Below are 27,017 nucleotides of genomic sequence, written 5' to 3'. Positions count from 1 at the left end.
CCAACTTTACCTCTATCTTGTCATCCTTGCAGCTCGCCTTTGAGGCAACATATCCTGAAATAGATGGAAATGAAGTCGTCCTGGATGACATAAAACTCAACCCTGAGCCTTGCCCATTCAGCACACTGGCCTGTGACTTTGAGGAAGGGTTGTGTGGCTGGTCCAGTGACACGCCTCTGACCATGCCTTGGCTGGTGGGCCGAGGGTTCACCGCCAACTCCAGCTATGTCTCTGGCCCCTTCTCGGACCACACATCACAGAATGGCCTCTACGCCTACATTGACTTCACAAATAGCTATGCTGGTAATGCTCTGGTGTGGATTAAGTTATTCATATTTTGAAAGCTGTAAGAGAGAGAGAGAGAGAGAGAGAGAGAGAGAGAGAGAGAGAGAGAGAGAGAGAGAGAGAGAGAGAGAGAGAGAGAGAGAATTTCCTCAAGGTTTGCAGCGAGCCTTTCATCTTTGAGAAGTTTAGGGCCACTGGTGTCACTTCAGCCAGGGTTTCCACTTCATTGGAGGCACACTAAAATTTAATTGCCACACCCTCAAAAAACAAGGAGATTTTACTACACAATTGATTTAATTCTAACTACTGAATAATCACATGGACCAGCAAGTGAAAACAATATTGGCCTGGTACTTCTAATTGTATTCTATTAGTGTCCCAAGCTGGCATTGTTCCCCCTGCATGACGCGTGTGTTTGTGCCCCGCAGGCCACACAGCCACACTCAGGAGTGAAATAGTCACCTCCAAGGAGCAGACTTGTCTCAGCTTCTGGCTCATCAAGTATGGCAACAGCGGACGCTCAGGAAAATTCACAGTAATTCTGGTAAGTCATAGTGTATGCATGGAAGCTCTGCTGTGTTATGGTTTTAATAGCTTTACAATTATCTGAGTTAATTTTCATATATGGCTCCAAAGTTGTATAATAGACTGCCAAGTAGACCAATTTTTCACGTGCCTCAAAAAGTAGAAAACTTCCCGAGGCATACTAGTGACCAGCGCTGCCTTGCAGAACACGGAGGGTGAGCCATTCGTCACGCTGCTGACCCTTGACAACAACGTCAACGTGCGGAAGTGGTCTCGCTTCGTAGTAAGTGTGCAGGAAAAATATTTTTCATCAGTACAGATTTGTTATTCAAAATATTACTGATTGACTTGAGTATTAATTTGTTGATTAGATTAGTAGAAATCCATCCATTTTCTTTTTCTGTGTGTGATATAATGCATTGTTATATCAGCTTCCCCTTGTGTCAGCCCACAGTTCTGTCCCTTAAATGCCTGAGGTGTAGCTGACTACCCTGTCCTTAGATCAGTGTTGGCAGCCAGGAGAAGCCCTACAACATCTGGTTCACTGTTGAGTCTGTGGCACGGGACCAGTTCATTGGCATTGATGACATCACCTCCTTCCCTGGAGACTGCTCAGAGCTGCCGTCAACCCCTCAGCCTCCTTCCTCCTTGGGTGGGTTTTGTGCTTTATTTTATAGAGAACAAACTATTAGAAAAAAAGAGAAGAAAACTTCCAAAGAGCAAACGCACATGACTTTGATGATAGCATTCTGAGTACAGGAAGGGTAACTATGAATGCCTGAAAAAGGTACGTCATGGAAATTATCCTGGAAGAAAGAGTTGAGAAATCAGACATCAGAAAGTGCTGGGAAGGAAATTGCCTTTTATAAAAACAGGTGCTCACTCCCTTCCATAAGACAGATGCTAAAAGTATACAGAAAGAGTTCAGTGATATAAAAGCTAAAGATAAGCTGAAATAAGCTAACATCAAGGTATTTTTGATAAGACAGATATAAAAGACATGGCGGTGAGGACGCACATGACAGTTCTCGACAGGCAGGTAATGAACATACAAAGCTAATAAGGAAATTGCAGATATGGTTTGAAAAGGACGTTATGACTAAAGTAATGACCTGAGGGAACTGTTCTACAACTACTCTTTTTCTTTTTCTTTTAGTGTGTATTTACCTTGTTGTATTTACCTAGTTGTAGTTTTACAGGCCTGCCTGGGCTTTACGCTCGTGTGGTCCCGTATCCGTATCTTCATTTATCCAACTTTTCCTTAAAGCTTTGCACACTCCTTGCCGATACTACATCCTCACTTCGTCTGTTCCAAGCCTCTATATTTCTTTGCTGGAAGCTATATTTCTTTATGTCTCTCAAGCATCTTCCCTTCCTCAGTTTTTCACTATGTCCTCTTGTGTTCCTGGAGGTAATTTCCTCTTTTAGTAGTAACTTCTCGTTGTCTACTTCTTCCATTTTGCTCAATAATTGTAGATTTGTATTAGGTCTCCCCTTTCTCTTCTTTGTTCCAGTGTTGGTAATTCCATTTCCTGTAGTCTTTCCTCGTATGTCAATCCCTCCAGCTCTGGAACCATTTTCGTTGCCTTCCTTTGTATTCTTTCTAGTTTCTTTAAGTGTTTCTTCTTATGAGGAGACTGCACTGCCTCTGCATATTCCAACTTTGGTCTGATCATAGTGGTAATTAATTTTTTCATCATATCCTTATCCATGTAGTGGAATGCTATTCCTATATTTCTCACCATGTTATACGTATCACCGAATATCCGCTTAACATGACTCTCTGGCTGTTTGCTACCTTGCATTAATACTCCCAGGTCTCTCTCTTTGTGTGCTTTCTTTAATGTTTCTCCATCTCCCATTCTATATGTCCATTTTGGTCTTCCTTCACTTTTTCCCATTTCCATAACATGACATTTCTTCACATTGAATTTCATCTCCCATTCCATATTCCACTTCCAAATCTTGTTAAGGTCTTCTTGCAGAATTTTGCAGTCTTTACTGTTTCTTATTTGTCTTAGCAGCTTTGCATTGTCTGTGAACAGGCTCATACAACTATTTACTCCCTCTGGCATGTCATTAATATATACCAGGAAAGTATTGGTGCCAATACCGATCCCTGAGGCACTCCACTCTCTACAGTTCTCCATTCCGATTTTATGTCCTTAACCACTGTTCTCATCTCTCTTCCCCTTAGGTAGCTTTCCATCCAGTTCTTCGTTTTCCCTTTCAATCCTCCTTTATTTTCTAGTTTCCTTAGCAGTCTTGTATGTGGAACTTTGTTGAACGCCTTCTTCAGGTCTAGGTAGACGCATCAACCCATCCGTCCCTTTCCTGTATTTTGTCTGTCACTCTTGAGTAAAAGCTCAGTAAGTTTGTCACACATGAGCGCCCTTTTCTAAATCCACACTGTTTACTTGTGATTAAATTTTGCTCCTCTAGAAATTGTGTCCATTGTTTCTTTATCACTTTGTCACATATTTTACATGCTACACTGGTCAATGATACAGGTCTGTAGTTCAGGGGTTCTTCCTCCCTTCCACTTTTGTATATGGGTACCACTCCGGCCCTCCGCCACTCCTTAGGCACTGTACCAGTTGTTATTGAGCATTTAATGATGTCATATATCGGTCTAACCCAACGTTGCCAGATTGTCGTACTTAGCCTCCAATATTTACCGACTTCCGACCCCAAAACTGTCTCGTGGACCCCAATAAAGACATTCACTTATAATCATCGTTAAAATAGATAATTCCTGATGTTTCTTGGCAATAGCTAGGCATCAGAAACCGGTAAATACGATGGGCTGCGTACGACAATCTGGCATCGGTGGTCTAACCAGCTCATTTCTGCATTCTTTCAATATACACCCAGAGACTCCATCCAGTCCTACAGCCTTCCTCTCTTCCAGCTCCCCCAACAACTCATATATCTCCTCTTTATTTACTGTAACTTCTTCTATATGAACATTTATCTTGTTTTCTTGTGGCTCATTAAATATTGATTCATTAGTAAAAACTTGCTGGAACTTTTTGTTTAATAACTCTGCCATGTCTTTAGGTTCTTTAGGTCTTTAGGTGTCTTTAGGTGTGTGTGTGTGTGTGTGTGTGTGTGTATGTATTTACCTTGTTGTATTTACCTAGTTGTGACATACGGGAAAAGAGCTACGCTCGTGCTGTCCCGTCTCCATATCCTCTCTTGTCCAACTTTTCCTTAAAATCATGAATGTTTCTTGCACAAACCACCTCCTCCTCCAGCCTATTCCATAGCTCAATGCTTCTGTTTGGGAAGCTAAACTTTTTCACATCTCGCCTACACGTGGTTGCCCTCGACTTCTTTCCATGTCCTCTCGTTTCTCTCTCGTTCCACACATACAGGTCCTCTCTGTCCAAATGCTCCACTCCGTTCGCCACCCTGTACACCGCTATCAGGTCTCCTCTTTCTCTTCTTCTCTCCAGGGTTGTGAGCCCCATGCTATTGAGTCTCTCCTCATCAGTCCAATCTCTAAGTTCCAGTACCATATTAGTTGCCACTCTCTGCACTCTTTCCAGCTTTCTTATGTTCTTCTTTTCGTGAGGAGACCAGACCACTGCTGCATACTCCAACCTTGGCCTTATCATTGTAACTATTATTTTCTTCATCATCTCCTCGTCCAAATACACAAATGCCGTCCTTATGTTCCTCAGCAAATTCATAGTTTGTCCCGTTATCCTATTGATGTGTTTGCCCGGTGACATGTTCTCTGAGACAGTCACTCCCAAATCTTTTTCTTCCACTCCTTTGCACATTATCTCACTTACCATCTTATATTCATATTCACATCTTCCACTCCTACCAAACTCTATTTTTTTACATTTCCCAAGGTTGAACTCCATCTGCCATGTACCTCTCCACTCCCATATATTATCCAGGTCCCTCTGCAATGCCCCACAGTCCTACACATCATTGACTCATCTCAATAGCTTTGCATCATCTGCAAACATACTCACATAGCTGGTCACTCCGTCCACCATATCATTTATATAAACAGCAAACATTAGTGGCGCCAACCCCAAACCTTGTGGGACCCCATTCATCACAGGGCACCAATTGGAAACCTTGTTCCTGATTATCGTCCTCATTTCCCTGTTAGTTAGGAAGTCCTCCAGCCATTTAATCAGTCCATCACCCACTCCACCCCAATTTTTAATTTTCCAAATTAGTCTTCTGTGCGGTACTTTGTCGAATGCCTTTTTCAAATCCAGGTACAGTCCATCCCCCCAGCCTTCTCTCTCTTGTATTAAATCTGTCACCCTTGAGCAATAACATAACAAGTTGGTGACACAAGATCTCCCTCTCCTGAATCAAAACTGGCAATCCAAAATAATTTTCTCACTTTCTAAGAAATCCGACCACCCGTTTTTAACCAGCCTCTCGCATATCTTTGCAACCACACTAGTGAGTGATACCAGTCTGTAATTTAATGGGTCCTCTTTCTTTCCTCTCTTAAAAATTGGTACTATGTATGCTCTCTTCCAATCTTGTGGTACCTTTCCTTCACTCAGGGAGACGCTCATTATGGAGTGCAGTTTCTCTGCAAGCTGCTCACTACATTCTTTCAAAATCCACCCTGATACTCCATCTGGCCCTGTCGCCCTTCTTACATCCAGCTCGTTCAAGCTTACCTTGACCTCCTGCACCATTAACTGTATCTCCTGCATAATCCTTCCTCTTTCCTGGCCCGGTGGTTGTACAAATTTGTCTTCTTTTGTGAAAACTCTACGGAAACTGTTGCTCATCACTACTGCCACCTGCCACTTCTGTGTGTGTGTGTGTGTGTGCGTGCGTAATGAGTGTCGGCTGTAATACATTTTCAGAAATGTGTGACTTTGAAGCGCCAGACCTGTGTGGGTTCAGCCAGCGCGAGGACGACACGCTGGACTGGACACACGGCTCGGCCAGGGACGGCTCTGGCCTCCTCAACGATCACACTACCGGGGATATTTTTGGTGAGAGAATGGTCATGTCAAGGTTTGTTTTCTTTTGTACCATGTGGTGAGGGCCAGGCAATGAAGGGGCTGTCACTAGATATGCCGCACCCCATGACTACAAGGCATGGAGTGGGGGGGGCAGCGAGGGCCAGCTGGTGTGACTGCCTCATGCCCTGCACATGATGCTCTCTGCAGCCTGTCTTCTTGCTCTGGGCAAGGTCCAGAATGATCACATGTTCCTCTGTCCAGCAGAAGAGAAAATTGGTTGCAGTACATTTGTATATATTTAGGAAGACCTGTAAATAATAGTGTGAAAATGCATCTTGTCAAACATCTGCCTGCTTCCCCACACAGCAAAACTTAATGGGCTTCATTGTTTCCAGGCCACTACATGTACATGGATCCTGTACCGCATGTCAACTGGGCAGTGGCCGGGCTGGTCTCCCCTGACATGGTTGGAGTGCAGGAAGCGTGTGTTGCCTTCAGCTACTTCACCTCACTCCCTGCTGGGGAGATTGAGGTCTGGCTCCTGGACAAGGAAAGTCCAGAGCCAACCTTGCTGGACACTTACTCAGCTCCATTCCAGTCATGGATTGGTGCAAGGTAATTTTTTGTCCATATTTTTATCAACTGCTTTGGAGCTCCCCATCAGGGCGTGGCAGTGGCAGGGAGCATCAGCCCTTCCTGCCCACACACTCCCTTTTTGCAGCCTCCACACCCCTTCCCCCCTCTCCCCCTCATGCCCTCCTCAGGCCCATCACTCCACCTTGCTGGTGCTAACCTGTACCCACTGCAGATATCCTCCCCTGCTGGAACGTGTTCTCTGCAAGTTCTCTGCAAAAATAAAGTATCTTTCAGAATCACGTCAAATTTTTTGCGTCAAAGATCCAAGCTAGACCTATGAAATAAACTAATTGTCAACTCTCTCGTGACGTTGGATTTGAAGTGATAATTGTCCGTGGTTTAGTTGCCTCTCAGCAGGCAGCCTGAGAGCGTGGCTGTCGTCCCTTTAAATTTTATTTTTTTTCATGGTCGGTAAACTTCACTATTTATTTGCATTTGTTGATGTTTTTTCTTTCATAAGGCAGAATAATCTCTTCCAAAACCAACGATATATAATAATGCCAGGAAAAAGAAAACTCGTGGGTGAATGAAATCGATAACATGATCAAATTTTTCGCCGTATGGTGAGGCCATTCCACAAGGCCCCCTTGGGAGCCCCAGACAGATGTCGCAGTGGAAAGAGAAACTTATTAAACTTTTGGTGCGTTAAAGGGTTGATGGTTCACTATACCTTGTGCCTGAGGATATATATATATATGCTACTGTAGCACTGTTCATTTACAACGTATCTTTACTGTACTGGTACACATCATACCATAACTTTGAACCTCAAGTCATACCTTACATGCAAGCAAGTCTTCCTTATGCTTATACAAATGAACAGTGCAGAGGCCCTCTACTCCTACAGAGTCTGTAGTCTGTGTCCCAGGTGATGGTTACCAGCCCCACAGACTTCAGGGCCGAGGTGACGGGGGTGAGAGGCCACGCACAGCTGTAGCGGGTTTTGTAGAAGCAGCTCAAGGGCAACAAAACAAAACAAAATATAGGAAAAAAGCCTGCCAAAAAAAAAGCCCACTTAAACAAAAAATGTAGGAAAAAAAGACCGCTAAACAAAAAATGTAGGAAAAAAAGACCGCTAAACAAAAAATTAGGAAAAAAAGACCACTAAACAAAAAATGTAGGAAAAAAAGCCCACTTAAACAAAAAATGTTGGAAAAAATGCCCACTTAAACAAAAAATGTTGGAAAAAATGCCCACTTAAACAAAAAATGTTGGAAAAAATGCCCACTTAAACAAAAAATGTAGGAAAAAATGCCCACTTAAACAAAAAATGTAGGAAAAAATGCCCACTTAAACAAAAAATGTAGGAAAAAATGCCCACTTAAACAAAAAATGTAGGAAAAAATGCCCACTTAAACAAAAAATGTAGGAAAAAAAGACCACTAAACAAAAAATGTAGGAAAAAAAGACCACTAAACAAAAAATGTTAGAAAAAATGCCCACTTAAACAAAAAATGTAGGAAAAAATGCCCACTTAAACAAAAAATGTAGGAAAAAATGCCCACTTAAACAAAAAATGTAGGAAAAAATGCCCACTTAAACAAAAAATGTTGGAAAAAATGCCCACTTAAAAAAAATGTAGGAAAAAATGCCCACTTAAACAAAAAATGTAGGAAAAAATGCCCACTTAAACAAAAAATGTAGGAAAAAAAGACCACTAAACAAAAAATGTAGGAAAAAATGCCCACTTAAACAAAAAATGTAGGAAAAAAAGACCACTTAAACAAAAAATGTAGGAAAAAATGCCCACTTAAACAAAAAATGTAGGAAAAAATGCCCACTTAAACAAAAAATGTAGGAAAAAATGCCCACTTAAACAAAAAATGTAGGAAAAAAAGACCGCTAAACAAAAAATGTAGGAAAAAAAGACCACTAAACAAAAAATGTAGGAAAAAAAGACCACTTAAACAAAAAATGTAGGAAAAAAAGACCACTTAAACAAAAAATGTAGGAAAAAAAGACCACTAAACAAAAAATGTAGGAAAAAAAGACCACTTAAACAAAAAATGTAGGAAAAAAAGACCACTTAAACAAAAAATGTAGGAAAAAAAGACCACTTAAACAAAAATGTAGGAAAAAGACCACTTAAACAAAAATGTAGGAAAAAAGACCACTTAAACAAAAATGTAGGAAAAAGACCACTAAACAAAAATGTAGGAAAAAAGACCACTTAAACAAAAATGTAGGAAAAAAGACCATAAACAAAAAATGTAGGAAAAAAGACGCTAAACAAAAATGTAGGAAAAAAGACCACTAAACAAAAATGTAGGAAAAAGACCACTTAAACAAAAAATGTAGTAAAAAAAGACCGCTAAACAAAAAATGTAGGAAAAAAAGCCCACTTAAACAAAAAATGTAGGAAAAAGACCACTTAAACAAAAATGTAGGAAAAAAGACCACTTAAACAAAAATGTAGGAAAAAAGACCACTAAACAAAAATGTAGGAAAAAGACCATAAACAAAAATGTAGGAAAAAAGACCACTTAAACAAAAATGTAGGAAAAAAAGACCGCTAAACAAAAATGTAGGAAAAAAGACCACTTAAACAAAAAATGTAGGAAAAAAAGACCACTAAACAAAAAATGTAGGAAAAAAAGACCACTTAAACAAAAAATGTAGGAAAAAAAGACCGCTAAACAAAAAATGTAGGAAAAAAAGCCCACTAAACAAAAAATGTAGGAAAAAAAGCCCACTAAACAAAAAATGTAGGAAAAAAAGACCGCTAAACAAAAAATGTAGGAAAAAAAGCCCACTAAACAAAAAATGTAGGAAAAAAAGCCCACTAAACAAAAAATGTAGGAAAAAAAGACCACTTAAACAAAAAATGTAGGAAAAAAAGACCACTTAAACAAAAAATGTAGGAAAAAAAGACCACTAAACAAAAAATGTAGGAAAAAAAGACCACTAAACAAAAAATGTAGGAAAAAAAGCCTGCCCCAAAAAATTCCCGCCAGAAAAAAAATCCCCAACTTTGCCTTTCCCTTCACACAGGTTGTCAGTGCTTGCTGTGGGTGTGTGGCAGGTGGAGTTCCGGACAACTGTGCGGCCCACCAGCGGGATTGTGGCCATAGATGATGTGATGGTGAGCCCCAGCGCCTGTCCCTCCCCGGTGACCTGTGATTTTGAGGCCAACTCTTGCCTCTGGGAGAACATGAAGACAGCCAAGTGGACAAACGGTTGGTGCAGGGACTAGGAGAGAGAGAGAGAAAGAGAGAGAAATGTATGTCTGATTTCTTATTAGTTATACATATTATGAGAGAATGGGCCCCGGCACTAAGCCTTGTAATACTCTGCTAATGCCAGGGTAGCCAATAGGTGCCTTCCCGCGGGCCGCCCCTCGCGTGACGCCACAAGGCCAAACGTGAACCAGAAACCAAACAGTGGAAGCAATGTCATTATTTAACCTCCCTAAGCAGGTTATGTTGAATGATGTCAAGTGGTTTGGAAAAACACACATACACTAACCTCGCCTCGGTCGTGTTTGGGAAGGGGTCACGAGGCTGAAACAGGTCAAGCAAGAGAAATTCTTCATACAATAGCCATGAATGATTTCTTCCACATTGCCCTCCTCAGCTTTCCTCTCCCAAAGCTGCAGCCTCCTCCTCCTCCTCCTCCTCCTCCTCCTCCTCCCACCCCCTGAGCTGTGTGATGCCCTGGTCAGGTGAGGTAATGCTGCCAACAGAGGTGCTCAGCTAACAGGTCACATCTCAAGGGAAGACAAACCACAGAAGAAAATTAATTCACTTGAGACAACTGTGAAAGGGAATATCCAGAAAGTCTTAAGAATCCCTTTGGTCCTGCAGGCCGTGTGACTGATGACCCAGCCCTGGCCCCCGTCTATGGCCATGCCCCGCCATACGACCACACAACAGGCACTCCTTACGGCCACTACCTGTACTTCTATGACCAAAGCAGCGACGCAGCATCGGCAACAATGCTCTCTGAAGTGTTTGCCACCGAGGAAGACTCCTGCTTCTCCTTCTGGGTCCACATGTACGGAGAAAAGGTAAGCTAGGTTGTCAGGCCCGTGCCGGGCTGGGTGTTTGATGAGAAACTTCCTCTGTGATCCTGAGGGATGGCGTCACTGTGAGGTGCATACTGAAGCTCCTTTGGCCTTTGCCAGGTGGGGAGCCTGCAGGTGAAGTCCCATGAGCCAGAGGCCACCATGGTCCTCAAGGAGCTGGACGGCTCCCTTGGTCTTCAGTGGTACCAAGAACAAGTCAGTTCAACACTGTTTCTGTTTAGAAAATATTTATTTGTGAATTTCCTTTTAGTGATAGAAACTTGACAATGAAAAAATTTCCTTTCTGTATGCCTTTACACACACACAGAAGTTTATATACATGATGTGAAACTTCCCTTTTTTCCTTCAAGAACATCTGCACCAGAAGCAGAAAAGAATGCACTCAGAAAAGTGTAATAAAGATTCTTTTTCCTGTGCAGATTAACCTCAGAGTGTCCCCACAACACTGGCTGAGCCTGGACGTGCAGGGCGTGGAGGGCAGCAGCAACGTGGTGGCCGTGGATGACCTTGACCTCTCTGCGTGGCCCTGCACCGCCAACAGCAGCAACACCTACTTCCTCTGTAACTCCGGCCAAAAGATACCCCAGCAGAAGGTGACCTTAACCCACTCTCTGTCCCCCGGCCTGCTCAAGGAGGTGCTATTCACCCACGTACCATGAAAAGGCCCCTTATATCATGCCTGATAGAAAAACAATGAATGGAAGGTGATAGTGGTCATCATCATCACCTTCACTCATGGCTGGTTCACCTCAGAGCAGAGGCCTTGCCCAACACTCTCTGCCCGGTGTTGGCCGGTGTGCTCCATCAGGCACTGGCAGACGCTATAATTTCTCTTTGTACCCGGCTCCTCTGTCTGCCCTGTCTTGTATCATTTCTGTGTTGGCACTCTGTCACACTGGCTGTTCATCTCATCATTTCTATGCATGATATGGTCAGGAGGAAACTCAATTCATGTTTGATTTTTGCTTAGTTGTGTTGCATATGAATCAAAGGTGCCATAAAAAGGTCTATAAAAATTGATATTAAAGATTTGGCTGGTTTGGACGCGTGATGAGAATGGGGGAGAACGAATTCGTGAAGAGAGTATGAGGGAAGGATTGAGGGAGGGGAAGACCACCTGTGAAATGGATCAGTAGGGTGAGTGAGTATTGGGGAGAGAGAGTTGGAAGTAGCAGGATTGAATGTGCTGAGAAGGAGTGCCAAAACAGGGAGAGATGGAGACACTTCTGCCGTGGCCACCCCCTGGAGGGAAGTTCCTGCGAGGGGGCAAGGCGTCGGAGATATGGAGATAGATTTGGCAAGCCCCACTTTCCTTGTTACCAGCCCTGCAACTCTCTCTGTGGCAGGTGTGTGACTACATCCCCCAGTGCTATGGAGGCGAGGATGAGGATGTGTGTGCCACCTGCTTCTTCTATGCAGACATGTGTGGTTGGCAGCAGGTGGAGACAGCGGAGGACAACAGCCGTTACTGGTGGAGGAGACATTATGGTTTGTCAATTTTCAGTGTCCTGCTCACATATTTCTGATGTGTTAGCTTTTAACCCAAATATAATTGTTCACATTTATTTAAAGTTTATTATCTTCATCCTGGAATTATTTTTCTTCCCCTTTTCTCCGGTGTTGGACTGTGTGTGCTGCCCTGTGGTGTGGCTGCTGCTCAGGATGATCAGCACTACACCTGTAACAAAATCTTTAGGAAACCATGTTTGATATTTTTTTCATCCTTTTTCCAGACCCTGATCCAGAGGCCATGCCACATGAGACTTACCTGAGGGTGGAGACCAAAGATGGGCTGGTCGTCAACAAGCCGCGCATCATCACGCGCCATCAGCAACAGCCAACCTCCCACTCCTGCATGCTGTTCATGGGCTACCTCCTGCAGGCCTCTGGAGCTGGTAAACATTCTGTGCAATACAGCTGATTGTACTGGGAAACAGCTGGGAATTATGCTGAAGCTGTCCATGGTGTGGTGGTTAGCATGCCCAGCTGCACATCCACGGACCTGTCCTTGATCCTGCCCCAGAGGAGTTGGTGCCTGACACACCCAACTGTTCATCCTCCCCTTCAGGGTGGATGATAAATAGGTACCTGGGGAAACCAGGGAAGGGTGGGCTGTGGTAACCTGGATGCACCTGCCCTGTGTCCAGGATAATGGGTCCTTACCCAGCACAGAGTCAAGGAGACCACAGAGCCCATGCGCAGCTTGTCATGTGTCCTCAAATGAACCTGTTCCCATTAACCCGTCGTCCACTGCAATTGGCACAGATTTGGCCTTCACTGGTAGCCTGGTAACATATACTCCCAGGTCTTTCTCTGCCTCTGTGGTGGATGGTGGAGTGTTTCCCATGTGGTTTTGGTGTGCTGGATATCCCCTCCCAAGGTGCAGGACTTTACATTTATCTTCATTGAATTGTAGGAGCCACTTTTTGTTCCCTTCCTGTAGCTTGGTGAGGTCTGACTGTAGGAAATCCTCAATCAAGAGGTTAAAATGTTTTGTTTTCCAGATCCTAGACTTGACGTGTACTATGACCACGGGGGGTCTGACCTCACGCTGCTCTTCACCAGCCAGACCTCCTCAGCAAAATGGCAAAGCCTCACGCTGCCCCTTGGACGAATCTCTTCACCGTTCAGTTTTATCATTGAGGCAACAACCTCTGGTGCGGAGAATGAGACAATACATGTGGATGAAGTGAGGCTCAGTGAGTGTGGCCCGCCACAGAACTGCACAGAGCTGCCAGACTCCTACCTTCAGTGTGAGAATGGAGCGTGTTACCCGGAGGCAGCCAAGTGTGACTTCACAGACGACTGTGGAGACTACTCAGATGAAGCTCTGTGTGGTAGGTAGCAACGAGAGTCTTGCGTTCAAAGAGTTTTGCCTCCGTGTCATAAAGGAGTTTTCACCCCAACTCCTTAGAAAAGCAAAAGTTGGAATCCAGGAACCCACTTTGCCCTCTCTTGAAGGGTCACAATAGACTCCTGCCATCAAGGAGCTGCTGAAAAAGATGACACTCAATCATACAGTCAAAAGGAGAACTTGAGGCTCAGTAGTTTAACCCGTCCGCTGCGTTTGGCACGGATTTGGCTTTTGCTGGTACCCCGGTAACATATGAGGCATCTAGTGCTCAAGGGGCGAACAAGCCACATACCTAGTTTTGAGCTACAGGCCTTCAAAGTCATGCGTAGTAAAAATAATGAAAAACGCACATCACCATATCATCATACATCAATAAAAAGTTTTCAGTTAGACAAATTCAGTGGAATCAGTGCTTGTGTGGAATTGTGTTAATTATAAAAAAAAAAAGTGTTTTTTTATTAATGCTTGTTTATTGTCTGATTTAATCCAAACTCGGAAAATTAAAAGAACATGATGTAACTAACAGCCAGTTAAATTTCAAAACAAAATTTCCATATTTAGGTGTTTTATGAGTGTTTTACTAGTGCTCTTTGCCCTTGAGCCCTGATACAGCACTGCATACACTCTGCAGACAGGCAGAACACGCTACTCTCACCACCCTTCTACTGGGCCATAGAGACCAATTTCCCATTTTCATATTCACAGAGGGTTGCACAGTGCTTCCATCTAGCGGAAACAGGCGAAAACTCAAAATACACCATGTTGGCGTGTTCACCCCTCAAGCTCTAGATGCCTCATATAGTCCCAGGACTTTCTCTGCCTCTGTGGGACTGGGAGAGAGTGGAGTGTTTCCCATGTGGTATTGGTGTGCTGGATTTCCCCTCCCAAGGTGCAGGACTTTACATTTTACTTCACTGAATTGTAGCAGCCACATTTTGCTCCATTCCTGTAACTTGGTGAGGTCTTCTGGTAGGAAATCCGCAGTCAAGGCATTAATGTTTCACTGTTTCCATCATCCCTTCAGAGGACTACAACTTACGCTGCAGCTTTGAGGACGGAAACTACTGTGGCTGGGGAGTCTCCGGTGGCCTCCAGTGGACTGAGGCGCGGTCCAGCCCCTCGCCCCCTTACAGGTCTTGTGTTGCCAATGTAATACTAGCAGCAGCAGTACTAGGAGCTGGAAGTGTGGCTGGGGGCTTGATGGAGTGGTAGTGATGGCAGTTAGTGGTGATTGAGTGGTACTGGTATTAGTAGTCATATCCTTAGTAATAATAGTAGTAGTAGTAGTAGTAGTAGTAGTAGTAGTAGTAGTGGTGGTGGTGGTGGTTGTTAGTGCTGATAGAGCAGTACTGTATAAGTATTCATATCCTTAGTAGTAGTAGTAGTAGTAGTAGTAGTAGTAGTAGATGTAGTAGTTTTATTTATTTTTTATTGTAATTATTGATACTATTTTTAAAGAATTATGATGCAGATAATAGTGGGTCTTGAACTTCTTTTTATGGGCCCAAGGAGCAGTGTGATACTCTTGTCTTTCCTTCAATGCTGTCCTTATTGGAGATGATATTTTGTAACTGATGAGAAAGCCATGTCTTGTTTACCTCTAGAAACACATCAGAGTCTGGCAATGCTGTGTAAAGTCACTAAACTCTAGACACTGACTCTGCAGGGACCACACCGTCAACACAGGCGATGGGCACATGCTGGTTGCCTCTCAGAACAGCACGTCCTTCATTACCAGTCCTGCTTTTGATGCCTCCACTGACTGCCAGGTAACGCATCGTACACTTGTCACGTATTAGGTCACTACGTTACTTTGTTTCTACATTTTGCTTCAGCTGGTGTTTCCAGTTTGAATTTATCCGATGATATCAATAAGCAAAGTACTGCATGTATGTTTAAAACTCATTGTTTCCATACATAGAAAAATAAATAAAAGTAAAAAGGACACCCTCGCATTATGCTTTGTGTTTTTGTTTGATTTTTGTATGAAATGCATGGCATGTGTGTGTGTGTGTGTGTGTGTGTGTGAGAAATATGTGATGCATGGAATGTATTTGCTTTCATAATTGTCAGGAAGTAAAAGTTTTCTATCCTGCTTTGTTTGTGGGCAGCTCCGCCTCTACCTGGCACTGTCTGGGCCAGGAGTGAACATCGAGATCTATGCCAGGGACCTGCAGACCGGTGATGCCTTCGCCCGCACCAGCAGAGCTGGGGGAGAAGATCCAGTATTTCATTGGACTTATTTCTCAGCATCTGTGTCTCATCAAACACCATTTTATGTAAGTGAAGATATAGCATCACCACCTCATTAGAATAACTTGAGTAACTCATACATCTGTAAAGTTTTGAAGCATGCTAGCTATACAGGACTGCCGTGGAAGGTTGTGTCCACAGAGAAGTCCCCATCTACTGATCTTATTGTTCACACTTTGATATCTCTCCTCCTCTTCAAGAGATCTCGCATGTTCTCACTCTGGTTACTACCACTGTTTGCTGGTGCCTTTCCTTCATGGTGATTGCTTCTCTTGTTTAATGCTACTCAAGCTGTGATCACTACCAAATTATAGTGAAACTTTTTTTTCAATACTAGTTTGACATGACTTTTTCTACTCTTGTCAGATCTACATGGTGGTCACAGTACCAGCCCAAGGCTCAGCGGCGCTGGATGACTTCTCCATGACACCCTCGTGTAACCCGATACCCGTCACTCCCTCACCACCGCCAGTGACCACCACGGAAAGCCCTTGCCAGAGTGGACAGTTTGCCTGTGCTGAAGGAAATGAAATAGTTGAATGCATTCCCTATGAACAAGTGAGTTCAAGCATATTCCTGGTACCCTATCTCTATACTTGCCTTGCTTCCTTGGCATAGACACATCAAACATCTCTCTGTGCATAAACAGGAACCCCTCCATAAATTAGACTCATTGGGTGGAGACCTTGTCTAAAATAGCCAAAAATACAAAATATCCAAATATATATAAAAAAAAAACTTGTGCTTAGCTTAGCAAGGTTGTTTCAGAGTTGAGCAGCAACTCTGCTTCATCCTTGCATGACACAGTATGGAAAGGGTCAAGAGGAAATGGAAGAGGATTAATCCTCTTCTAAACCTCTCAATCCTCCTCTAAATTCCTCTTAATCCTCTTCCATTTCCTCTTAAGAGGTTTAGAAGAGGATTAAGAGGAAATGGAAGAGGATTAAGAGATTTAGAAGAGGACTAACAGTGACGGCGTCTTACGCCCGTCGGATGTCGGCGTCACCGGAGTGAAGGGGTTAAGGCACCACAAGGGAGCTGGGGCACCACAAGGGAGCTGGGGCACCACAAGGGAGCTGGGGCACCACAAGGGAGCTGGGGCACCACAAGAGAGCTGGGGCACCACAAGGGAGCTGGGGCACCACAAGGGAGCTGGGGCACCACAAGGGAGCTGGGGCACCACAAGGGAGCTGGGGCACCACAAGAGAGCTGGGGCACCACAAGGGAGCTGGGGCACCACAAGGAAGCTGGGGCACCACAAGAGAGCTGGGGCACCACAAGGCCGTAGAAATATAAATTTGTACACCTCCAGAGTATTGTCTTGTGCGTGAAGTGGCGAGGGCGAGGCGGCAGTGACGGCTGCAGTTGTAGACAAAGCTCCCTCCAGAACAGTGTGCGCCTCATTGAGAGAGCTGGTTTGGAACAAATAAGTTACCAGTTGTATCTGGTGCACACAAATCTAAACTATTGATGAATTGGAATATTAATTGAACTTTTCCCTCCGCGGTGCAGCAGTTAGTGTGACTGACTCTGAATCCACGCCGGGTTCAAATCCCGGTCCAGGCAACCAGTGTGCAGCTCACCCAGCTGTTCATCCTCCCTTGCAGACTGGCCAATAAATGGGTGCCTGGGGAAACCTGGTGAAGGGAACTAGGAACCCTTATGGAAGAGTTAACCAGCATCTCCACTCTTTCATCCCTTACACTGATAAACTCTGGAACAGTCTTCCTTCATCTGTATTTTCTCCTGCCTACGACTTGAACTCTTTCAAGAGGAGATTATCGAGACAGTGATTAGCAGGCTTTATTCTTCCAATTTGATTTCTTTTATTTGCCCTTGAACTGCTTCCTTTGATGTAAAAAAAAGATAGAAAAGAAAGCAGATGTTACACTGTCCGTGTGTCGTGGAGAAAATGGGTTGTTATCCAGCCCAGGCTCTAAGGGCCAGTTCACTGGAATTGAGCGCTGCAGCCACACAGCCGTAGCGGATGCCCCAACTTTACTGTCACAGCAATGGCCAGCAGCACCTCTGTGGTGCACTGCTTTACAGGCCCATCTCTAAATGCATGGGCCTGAGTCCAGTCCCAGCCTGGGCCATTGGTGCAGCTCACCCAGCTGTTCATCCTCCCTTTTGGGCTGGTTGATGACCTGGGGAAGCCCGGGGAAGATGCAATCGTACCCTGGACGTCACCCTTGCCCTGTGTCCACGGGGCCAAGAGGTGAGGTGAGGCAGGTCATCAACTCAGTGCTCACAAGGACACCTGCGCTCAACTTTACCTTTATGCCAGCAGAGTAATAGGTCAATAACTCATGCTAATGGAGTTCAAATTTCAGGTGTGTGACTTTGACAAGACCTGCCCTGGTGGAGAAGATGAGAGCCAGTGTGGAACTACTGACTTTGAGGCAGACATGGGTGGCTGGCAGGATGCCAGTGACACAACCTACGTCTGGTCTCGCACCACAGCAGCGCTGGCACAGTACCCCAATGGCACCGCTCCAGCCAGCGACCACACACACGGCCTGCCAGAAGGCTACTATGTGTGGGCTCCAGCAAAGCTGTCAGGTGGAGTAGCAATACCAAGGCTTTGTAGGCACTGAGAGGGTCATTAAGAGGTACATACTGTGCCCAGGTCACCATCATTATTGTAATCATCATCATCATCATCAGTATCAGTGTTGGCTACAGCAACACTTGCCATAACAGGAGCAATAGTAAGGGGACGTTGCAGGGAAAAGGTGCACACTTTGTATCCCCTGACTGTGTTCCTCTAAGAATGTATATTTTATCATAATTTGGATAGATACTCCTCTTATTATTCTCTGAGACAATTAAATACTGAAGCTCTAACAATCACTGTCATTTTCTTTTGTGTGTGCAGCTTGAGTGTGCTTCCTCTTCCAAAGCAAGGCTGCACCTGTTGAAGCAAGGTCTCCAAGCACCTTGGGCTTTTCTCTCTTCACCAATTAATCCTCTCTGCATGTTTTTGTTCTTTCCTGTTATAATATTCTTCCTTTACAATGTCCAGAGCCACCAATATCCACCGCTGCCTTGGTGTCCCCGGCCCTTGGCCCGCCTGGCCTGGCCTGCATGTTCAGCTTCTGGTACTACTGCAAGGATCACTACCCCACGCTGGCGGTCACGGCCCGGACTGCTGGCGAGGTGATAGAGGAGCTCATAGGTGACCATTATGATTGCAGTAGCAACCAGGAGTGGCGGCAAGGCAATTTGTTCATTGGAGAGTGGGGCACGCGCATTACTGTGAGTATTGTGTTAGCCAAAATAATGGTGTGGGAAAAGTTTAGAGATCTGGGAGGCAGGACTGGTGAGGGAGAGAGAGGGGGGTGTCTTTGTTGAGGGGAGGAAAGGGCTGCAGAAAGAAGGAGAGTTGCCAGGTCGTTGAAAACACTGATCAGTGAGATTTTTTGCTTAGAGTTTGAGAGGTCACGTGACCTGTCTCACTTCCTAATGTGCCTTTACATGAACTGGGATCAAAGATGATGAGAAGAATGTTATACATAAAGATGATATAATGTCTAATAGAATTATATGAACAAATCTTTGAAGTGAATCTCTTGCCTACCAACAGGTTGAGTTCCAGAGCACCAAGTATTTCTTAACCTGGACCTCAACACAGAATGATGTCACCATTGATGACACCAGCTTCAGCCTTTGTTCTCCAAATGAAGAAGCAACTAGTGTAAGTTAAAATATGCACACTGGATTACTCAGCTGGCAGACAGGTGCCATGCTTGTATAAGTCTGGGTATCATGAATTCATTACTGGAGAAATAAGTCATTTTATGGCCTACAAACAATTCTAGTACAGATAGTTTTATGAATTACTGTATTACCTCAACAGGGAGATATCAAATGCACGTTCTCTGAGCAGTGCCACTTCTACCAGAGTCACAGGGACAGTGCCGACTTCATACGGATATCATACAACGAGGGTGAGCTCAACGGATATGTAATTTGGCACAAGCTCTTCACCTTTAATGCAGTTAATACAGATATAATAACATGCACTGCATTTTTTTTCTTTTTTTTTTTTACATCAAAGGAGATGGCTTAAGGGCAAAAAAAAGAGTGAAAAAAAAAGCCCGCTACTCGCTGCTCCCATAACAGACAAAAGTAAAGAGTAGCCAAAGGAGAGGTCAATTACCTTCCTGTTTCTCCTTGCTGCAGATGGTTACATGGCACTCTATGGGGAGGAGAACAAACATGTGGCCATCCTGGAGACGCTGCCACGAGCCCCGTCCATCGGCTTCTGCCTCTCCTTCCGGTCTGTATGCCCGGGAGATTTTGTGAGACTTTCCACTTCTGTAACCTCTGCTCATATATTGCAACCAGGACGTGGACTGGAAGTAGAAATTTTGCTTGTATGACTTCAGTTTTGTTCATGTAATTCTTTTATGATGAACTTTTTATTAAGAGAGAGAGAGAGAGAGAGAGTGTGTGTGTGTATTTACCTAGTTGTGAAATACAGGAAAAGAGCTGTACTAGGCTCGTGCTGTCCCGTCTCCATAACGCTTATTATCCAGTTTGGCTTTAAATTCATGAATCGTTTTTGCACACACAGTCTCCTCGTCAAGTCCGTTCCATGTTGTTATGCTTCTGTATGGAAAACTGTATTTCTTGATGTCTCTCCTACAGTCGCTCTTCTTCAATTTCTTACCATTGCCTCTTGTCACACTTCTGTCACGTACCACTAGGTCTTCCCTGTCCAATTTCTCCAATCCCTCTTGTATCCTGCACAATGCTATTAGGTCCCCTCTCTCTCTTCTGCTCTCCAGTGTTGTTAGTCCCAATTTCTGCAGTCTTTCTTCATAAGTATGTTCTCTCAGAGTTTCCGGTAATTTAGTCGCTGTTCTTTGTATTCTTTCCAACTTTCTAATTTCTTTCTTCAATCTGGGTGACCACACTAATGCTGCATATTCCAGTCTTGGACGTATCATCGATGTTATTAGTTTCTTCATCATTTCTTCATCTAAATATGTAAATGCTGCCTTTATGTTTGTAAGAAGATTGTATGTTTCCCCAGTTATCCGGTCTGTATGTTTTCCAAAGGATAACCTGTCTGTTATGATCACTCCCAGATCTTTTTCTTCAGTTTTTTTCATGATTCTTTCATTACTCAGAGAGTAGTTCCCCGATATTCGTCTACTGCTCTTACCAAACTCCATCACGCTACACTTCTCTGTATTGAATGTCATTTCCCATTTGTGTGACCATTCGCTTATTCTATCGAGATCTTGGCTCAGGGCTACACAGTCATCTTCATTAGCCACCCTCCTCATTATTTTGGCATCATCAGCAAACATATTCATATAGCTTGTCACCCCTTCTGTCATGTCATTAATATAAATTACAAACATAATCAGAGCCAGCACTGATCCTTGGGGGACTCCACTGGTCACTTCCATCCAGCTTGATTTATTATTCCTGATTACTGTTCTCATTTCTCTCTTCGTCAAAAAGTCCACAATCCAATCCAATATTGAACCACCCAGACCTCCAACATGATTAAGTTTTCATATTAATCACTTGTGTGGTACTTTATCAAACGCCTTCTTTAAGTCCAGATACACACAATCTAACCAACCGTCTCTTTCCTGTATCATATCAATTACTCTTGAATAGAAGCTGATCAGATTAGTTACACAAGACCGTCCTCCTCTGAATCCGAATTGGCTATTTGTTAATATACTGTTTTCTTCTAAATACTCCACCCATCTGTTTTTTATAATTTTCTCACACATCTTTGCTACTACACTTGTTAATGACACTGGCCTATAGTTCAACGGGTCTTCCTTACTTCCTCCTTTATGTATTGGGACGATGTTAGCCCTTTTCCAGTCTCTCAGTACCTTCCCTTGTGCTAGTGTGACATTAATCAAGTTGCTCAACTTTTCAGCTATTTGCTGGTTACACTCTTTTAGCACCCAATTTGATATACCATCCGGTCCTGCTGATTTCCTCACATCCAATTCTTCCAATAATTTTCTAACTTCATCTGTGTGTATTTACCTAGTTGTATTTACCTAGTTGTAATTTTACAGGGCCTGGGCTTACGCTCGTGTGGTGTGTGTGTGTGTGTGTGTGTGTGTGTGTTGGGGGGGTAAATATACTTCTGTTAAATACTCACTTTTCCATGCAGGTATAAGCTCCAAGGCTGGTCCAGTCTGGAGGTTATCCTGAGCAAGGTGGACAAGAACGAGACAGTGTTTGAGCGCCAGAGTGGCTTCCTGGAGTGGCAGACCTACCACCTCAACCTTGACTCCTTTGAGATTTACCAGGTAGGGAAAGTCTGTGCTGATTGTTTCTGGTCAAGTCAGCAAGTGATCCTATCCTCGAGGTTTGTGTAATACTGGTGGAGTGGTGACATGAGTTTCAACAGGGGATGCCTGCTACCTGTGTCAATCATGAGATGACAGTTGATTCAGTGCATCATGAGGCACTCTGGGATCTCCTGCAATTCCATGGGATTCCTGCAAGGACCATTGGTTTATTGGGTGGCCTGTACTCCGGGGCTGAGAGTGCTGTGAAGTGTGGGGGTGGTCCAGCTTGCTTCTTTTCTGTGACTGTAGGAGTGAAGCAAGCCAGGCTGTGCCCTTGCCCCATCACAATGCAACTTTTGCATGGACTGGGTATTTGGCAGAGTTGTGGGAAAGCATTATTTTTGTAACTCAGACTTATCTCTGATTTGCAGGTTTTGTTTGTGGGTGTCACAAACGAAGTTCTCAGTAGAGTGAATCTTGATGACCTGGAGCTGGTGGAGGGAGTGTGTCCCCCCGACCTCACCTGCAGCTTTGATGATGAGTCACAAAGCTGCAGGTGGGAGGACTACTTCCCTGAGGGTGCCATGCTGCCCTGGAGTTTCGGCTCTGGCTCAGAGAACATCTCCTCTGCTCCAGGGTATGCATTGACACTGTTTGGGATGAGGAATATCTTACAGTTTCATTACTGCCAATGGCATAATACTACAAAAAACTGAATCAACAGAATGAAGCACAACCCTTTTTTTTCTGAGGAGCTTCAAAGCTTCCTTCTGTTCCAGTGCAGTAATTAGGGTTACTGGTAACATACATCCACCTTCTCTGTGTCAGGGTGGACCACTCATGGGGCACAGCTTATGGCCACTACAAGTACCTGGACCTTGCTGGAAACCAAGATGGGGACATGGCCTTGATGAAGAGCCCAGAGGTCTCCACCACCACCGCTGATGGAGACTGCTTCCAGTTCTGGTTCTACCTCTACTCACGAGTGTCAGTGTTTCCCAGATGGTGCTGCCAATAAATTAAGGCCTGAAGTAGACAATAGATAACTTCATTTTTCAATAGACAGAGATCCTGTGTAGAGTAGACAGCATGAATTACAGCTGTCCCTCACTGTGTGTGTTGGCGTGAGGGCACAAACATCCCTCATCCACAAAGTCCCAAGATTCACAAACAATCCCTGTGTTGAACTTAGGACTTACTTGCATTTCTTTATGTCTTCAGTAGCTCTTTGAGATGTTTTGGCTCACTGTGAGCCAAATGTTGAAGTGTCTGAGACATGGCCATTGCCCTGCCATTGCTTAGCTCTGCTCCCAGCATGGAGTGTGGAGTGCCCATCAGTTCTTTATGGGAGGAATATCTTGTAAAATACCATGCCAGTCATTCATGATGTCCACTTCACCATTACTTAGCCATTATTTTAGCATTTTAGCCATATAAGCTGGTGATGAAAAATACTGGCTTGAGTCATTTGAAATGATGACACAAGACAATCCATCAACAGTTCCAAATACACTTCCTCTGTGACAGAAGTGTTTTAGGGAACACAGCATCGTGACAACCACGGAGAGCAAAGTGTCCTCAAACCAGCAAACTCAAGGGTGTTTTGTGGCTGTCTTTCAGGTCTGAGCCTCTGAAGGCTGTGCTGCTTCATCTTGAGGCTGATGTCACAGACAGCCATTTGGGTGCCATTATGAATACATAATACACACACAGAAAAATGTAAAACTACTGCTTACACACGCCACAAGTACAGCCCTGCAGAGCCCAGACAACAGGCATGGGATTGCAGCAATGCAGGAGTGAACTTGCATCTCCCAACTCAGCAGTCGAGCTTGTTCAATTTTACTCCCAGTGTCCCAAAAAAGTCAGGGGAGGACAATAGATGGCTTCTAAAACTGTGTTGCCATTTTGTAGCAAGAAACAGATTAACAAGTAAAGAGGCATTCTGTATGTAAAAATATGCAAAGATTTTTTCTCATTACTAGGGAGGGACAAAAAGTTGGTGAGCTTGGAGTCCATGTGTTGAGCCTTGAGGAAGTGCTGAGTGAGCGGCTGTGGCAGCACACCTACAACGGCCAGGACGGATGGCAGTTTGGAGAGACAACTATCAAGCATGAGACCAACTTCAGTGTTTGTATCATCACTGTTCTGCACATAACACTGTTCATAACACTGTTACTGTGGCTGTGCCTGAAGCATTCACTGGTTGACACTGTGATGGTGATTCAGGTTTTCATTCCTGTTTTTCCCCGTGGCTGCAGGTGGTGCTGGAGGGCCTGAGGCTGGGCGGGTCTGAGGGCTACATGGCCTGGGATGATCTGACAGTAAGGCGCGGAGTGTGTGCGGACCCCGGCACCTGTGACTTTGAGGGAGGCCTGTGTGGCTGGACCAGCACCAGTGAGGCGGGAGACAGTGGGTGGCTGTGGCTGGCGGCTGAGGAGGCAAACAATGGAGTGGAGGTTGACCACACCACTGAAACTGGCTTGGGTGAGGAAGACATATTTTCATGTTTCCTTGCAGCTTCAATAATCACTGTAGAAATCTTGTGATCTTCTCCTTAAGATGAACCCGTTTCTCACAAATTAATCCTATTCCCAAAGATATGAAATGTCATAATAGTTTCTTGTAGTGTAATTAGTAACTAATTGTTTTGTATTGTAAAACTTTTGACGTTGAATGACTGCATAATTCTCTGTGCTGCTGAATAAACTAATTGCCTTGCCCCTCCCAGGCCATTACATCACCTTTGAGAAATCTTACTGCACCGGCGCGGAGACGTGTATCGCGTCACTGAGGAGCACCGACATCACCCCAGACGAATCTTATTACTGCTTTGTATTTTACCTTAACACTTATGGAAGCAAAGGTTCGTTATCCCTGGATTTGTGGTGTCATTAATTTGTTAATATCTTGATGTTGATATACAGTGAACAGCAGAGCTTTTGACATCCTGAGTAGTGCATTTGAGGCCATTCCAGGCAGACATAGAAGCCTTATGGTGTTGAAGGCAGCACCACCACTACCTCTGAATGGACAAGTAAGGTGCAATACATAACATAGGTGTTTTGGTAGTAATACAGTGTATTTTTTCTTCCTCAGATAATGTCAATGAACTGACCGTGAAAGTTATAAATGTTGAAGAAAACACATTGACACATAGTATGAAGTACATCACTAACTATGACTTCACATGGAGCAAACATGAACTTGGATTTACAAGGATGACCTATTTGTTCCATCTTCAGCTGGAGGCCAAGATATCGGCCCTCAATGCTTCCTATCAAGGTCAGTGTGTGCGCTGTGTGGAGACTCAAGGAAATGCCTCTCATAGCATTATTTGTACCACATATTAATCCCAAAGTGGAGGAGGAAAATTTTCTTCCCTGCCTGAATAAGTGTTTGTAGTTCTCTGAGTAGTAGAAGTTACCTTAGAGTCCTTGCTATTCAACAATCACAGGAAACTGCTTTTCTTGCTGTATTGATTTATCTACTTGGTTATGCTTTACATTTTACTCCTGATTTTAACCAAGCCCTGTGTATGTAGCATACCATATATATACAAATACAATGAGCAGAAGAAAAATGAAGCCCTGAAATACAAGTGGTGCAAGTACTACTCCTGGCCTCTTGATGCAGCAAGCTGAGCATGGCTGGCACTGAGTCCAGGGTGGCTGGCAGGCCCAAGGAGCACAGCACAAGTACTCAGGAAAGTATCCTGCTTTCCATGCTGGTGCAGCTTGGAGGGTGGCCTCACTCTATACATGTGGCATGTGCATGGCATGTGCATGCTGGCCAAAGTGTGGGTCAGTGAGCCAGGTAATCAGCACATGCAAGGGCTTTCTGCTTGTCTCCCAGAGCAGGGCTTTTCATGTTCCAGTTGGCTGGTGTAGAAGTGGCTGTGTATGTATGTGGCACACTGGACACCAGATGTGCTGCCATCACACTGCCTTGATGAATCCTTAACTCTGATACCTGAGGCCTTGGTGGCATGCAGACTTGATGAGCCAGTGATGTGTTCCTGCCTTGTAGCACCATGGCTTTTGCCTTTCTCTGGATGTCTGTATATGTCTGTTTTCAGCTTGAGAGTTGGCACAAAGTGTTCAGGCTTATTAAGTTTGCTGGACACTTTAAAAATGGGAGCAGCAGATGAAGGGAAAGAATGTACCAATAAGTGCTGGCCAGCAGCCACTTGCTGGGATGGCTGCTGGGCTGGCTGGGTGACTGGCTGGATGGCTGACTGGCTGGCTGGGTGAAAGGCTGGCTGGATGGCTGACTGGCTGGCTGGGTGAAAGGCTGGCTGGCTGGCTGGCTGGCTGGCTGGCTGGGTGACTGGCTGGCTGGCTGGCTGGCTGGCTGGGTGACTGGCTGGCTGGCTGGCTGGCTGGCTGGCTGGCTGGCTGGCTGGCTGGCTCACCCTCCTGCTTGGGACTTAAAGAAAATGAAAGCTCAGTTACATTGCACTAATTTAAGATTGTTATTTAAAAAAATACTGTAACTCAACAAATTCTAGACAGATGATTAAACTGAAGGTGATGAGGGTCTGCTGTGTTCTACTTAGAAAAGGAGACTCAGATGTGTTTATATGTTGATTTTTCACTGATACCAGTGATAAAAGCAACAACATAAATACTAAGCTTGATAATTGGATTACAAAGCCAATTGCAGGGAAGGTTATGGCAATAAGTGTATAAGTGTTGACTGTCAATGCCATAGACTCTCTATTTCAGCTTTCACTGCTTTGGACGACTTGAAGTTGACACCCGGCAAGTGCTATCATTCCGGGACCACCGAGCAGCCCCCCACCGGCACCCCACCGCCCGAGACACAGCTGACGTGCACCTTTGAAGACAGCACGCTGTGTGGCTGGGCCCAGGCTCTGGGAGACCCCAGGGACTGGGTGCTGGCCAATGGCATGGGGGTGGACCCCAACTATGGACCATTAGTGGACCACACCACACATCTCTCTGAAGGTAGTTTTTGCTGTGTGTTCACTGCTCCAAAGTGGCAGTATTTTAACCTGTGAGGCTAAACTGTTGTTTGAGGACTGCAGCTTCACACAAGGCAAAGCTCTGCATTTTTAGAGTCTGGCACCACCTGTGGGGTTACTGCAGACATTGATTGTGCTATCCAAGTCCTTCCACGCCTACAGCTGGGAACGGTTTTTAACCCCTCCGTTGCGATTGGCCCGGATTTCGCCTTCACTG

At 44.5% G+C, this 27,017-nt stretch overlaps 1 pseudogene; it reads left to right on the top strand.

Moving 5' to 3' along the window:
* Nucleotides 1-27,017, top strand: part of LOC127000187 (MAM and LDL-receptor class A domain-containing protein 2-like) — a 156,334-nt pseudogene that overhangs the window by 79,550 nt on the left and 49,767 nt on the right.

The sequence above is a fragment of the Eriocheir sinensis genome, chromosome 18 (assembly GCF_024679095.1).
Source record: "Eriocheir sinensis breed Jianghai 21 chromosome 18, ASM2467909v1, whole genome shotgun sequence".
In the NCBI taxonomy this organism is placed as follows: Eukaryota; Metazoa; Arthropoda; class Malacostraca; order Decapoda; family Varunidae; genus Eriocheir; species Eriocheir sinensis.
The sequence above is the reverse complement of the archived record's forward strand: the minus strand, read 5'-3'. Positions and strand labels throughout refer to the sequence as shown.